Raw genomic sequence first — 3,187 nt, forward strand, 5'->3', positions numbered from 1 at the left:
GCCAGGTGGAAAGCTTGTTCCAAACGTGGCACTGGCTGCTCAATAGGGTAATATGGTCCATGCCATGAAGGTGACCACTCCCTGTACTCTAGCCATGTATACTGGTATCCGAGCCTAAAGGTGGTACCATGATTTTTCAGCCGTATTGGTTTGGTGATACCTTGGAGGTTCTTTCCCAACCCTTTGCCGGGCTCGTTTCCAGACCATGTTAGTATGCTTTCTATTTTGTTACTCCACCACTTATCCTTCTCGACGGCATTGACCCATTCGATATGATGATAGGTTTCCCCTCCTAGCCTTCTTCTATGTCCAATGGCCGGGATGGTTTGACTTGTGTAGATGGGTTACTTCCATCTCCGTGAATGATTACCTCCTGGCAGTTCCATTCGAACTTCACAGCCTGATGTAGTGTGGAGGGCACGGCCCCAGCATCATGGATTCATGAGCGGCCCAACAAAATATTATATGAGGTTGGTATGTCAAGCACTTGGAATTCAACGTCGAACCAAGTTGGCCCCATCTGTAAGGAAAGGTTGATTTCCCCGATTCTGGCCCTCTGGGACCCATCAAAAGCCTTCACATTCATGCTTCCTGTCCATATTTCATTTAAACCTTTGTCCAACATCTTCAGAGTATCCAGTGGACAAATATTTCGGCTTGAACCTCCATTAACCAGGACCCTAGCGATGAACTTATCTTCAAACTGCATTGTGATATGCAATGCTCGATTGTGATTCAAACCCTCGGGTGGTAGCTCATCTTCGTGGAAGATAATCTTATGGCTCTCCAATGCTTGACCGACCATGTTGGACATTTCTCTACCAGTGATGTTATTGGGTACATAAGTCTCGCTCAGTACTTTCATCAAGGCGTTCTTGTTTGCCTTTGAATTCTACAATAGTGACAGGATAGATATCTGAGCAGGGACTTTGTTCAGATGGTCAACAACAGAGTATTCCTTTGCCTGCACTTTCCTCCACATGTCATCTGGCCCGGTCTCAATGATAGGCTGCCTAGGAGTGGCCTCCTTACTCGAACCTCCTAGGTGTTCTGGTATATAGACTCTTCCAGTTCTAGTCGTTCCTTGTGCGGCGTCAGATTCCTCTGCCTTAGTTTTCCCTTTTTGCCGAGCCTTGGCAATATAATCCCAGGGTATTGCTTTTGAGTTGAATATGGGTGTAATTGATACCATTACAGTAAAAGGTGTGACCACTTCTAGTTCAAATGGAGCGGAGGTGGTTGCGAGCGGAGCCACTTCCACCTCGAATGGAACTGATGCAGTTACCTCAACATTGATTGGTGCCTGAGTCTGAACCACAATAGGAGTAAGTGTGACTGCAACCCTGAAGTCGTCGCCTTCTCGAATAAGCCCGGTTGACCCCTCAGGGTCCCATTCTTCATTAGTTTCTATAACATGTACACCATCACCTTTGTGATCAGGGAGGGGATTGTTGCAGACATTAGGTGTGGCTTCCTTTGCTTGTATGATCTTGTTATCAATGAGCGTCTTGATCTTATCCTTCAATGTTCGGCACTCAGTAGTGGTGTGCCCTTTCATACCAGAATGACACGCACAGGTTTTGTTTGGATTGACCCATAGGGATGGATTTTCTAATGCCACAGCGGGAACATGAGTGACGTATCCTGCGGATTTCAACTTTTCATACAGTTGGTTGATGGGCTCAGCAATGGCGGTGTATTGTCTGGGCGGCTTGCGGTCGAAGTTGGGTCTTGGTATTGGATAATTTTGGCGAAAGGGTGGTGATTGGAAGTGGGATGGTTGGGAATTATAGGTGTGACGGACAGAGGCTGGTTGGGAATATCTGGGAGATGAAGGCTGATATGTAGGTGGTGATGCTTGGTACGTGGGTAGAGGTGTTTGATATATGGGTGGAGGTGTTTGATATGTGGGTGGAGGTGTTTGATAGGTTAGTAGAGATTTTGGGCCCTAGGCCACCATTACTGCCCCAATGTTTCTCTTCTTCGATATGCCACCTGATTGTAGTGCCTTATTTATGGCCTGCAGTGCCTGAAAATTCGTTACCATCCCGCTCTTGATTCCTTCCTCGATCCTTTCTCTGAGCTTGATGATATCAAAGAATTTGTGATTTTCGATGACCATCAACCTCTCATAATATTGTGGATCTTGTGCCCTGACGAAGAATTTATTCATCTGTTCCTCGTCTAAAGATGGTCTGACCTTGGCTGCTTTTGACCTCCAATGAGTAGCATACTCGCAGAAAGTTTCAGTAGGTTTCTTCTTGATATTCTGAATGTAAAAGACATCCGGTGCATTATCTGTGTTAAACCTGAATCGGTCCATGAACTCTAATGCCATGCTTACCTAATTAGCCCATTTCTTGGGATTCTGGCTAATATACCAAGACAAAGCGTCCCCAGCAAGGCTCCTCATAAAGAGCTTCATCCGAATCTTTTCATCTTTTTCGACCCTGACAAGCTTGTCACAGTAGGTCCTCAGATGAACCTTGGGATCACCTTTACCATCAAATATTTCAAACTTAGGAGGTTTGTACCCCTCTGGTAGTTCGACATCCGGTTGTATGCACAGATCCTCATAATTCAAACCCTTTATTCCTCTTTCGCCTTCAACACTGTCACGACCCTAACTCGGACCCGGTCGTGATGGCGCCTCTCATGAAGACAAGGCCAGCTGACACTTCTTATTTTCCAATCATTAACAGTTAAGCCTCAAGAAACGGTCTAAACATAATAAAATAATGCAAAGTAGAAGATAATATCATAGATACGCGGAAGAATAACCCAACACAATCCTAAACCAGGGTATCACGAGTCATGAGCATCTATAAATCCTACTACAAATCCGATAAGTCTAAAAACTATTACAATTGTCTGATCAGTAATCGAAATGATAAAGAGGGAGAAACACGAGTTTGTGGACGTCAAACAGCTACCTCGTGAACTCAGAATGTTCGCCGGCAGCTCTTAACTCATACTAGCAAGATCAACAACGCCCGAATCTGCACACCGGGGTGCAGGGAGTAAAGTGAGTACTCCAACTCTGTGAGTAACAAATGTAAATAAAGACTGAAATCAAGAAATCACGTAAGGCACAAAGCATTCTATAATGAAGCAGTAAAACCATTTAAAATCAGTAAATCAGTGAAAGATAGGTAAAATCCTTTAACTCAAATGTAGTTTCATGAAA

Source organism: Nicotiana sylvestris, chromosome 3, assembly GCF_000393655.2.
Source record: "Nicotiana sylvestris chromosome 3, ASM39365v2, whole genome shotgun sequence".
In the NCBI taxonomy this organism is placed as follows: Eukaryota; Viridiplantae; Streptophyta; class Magnoliopsida; order Solanales; family Solanaceae; genus Nicotiana; species Nicotiana sylvestris.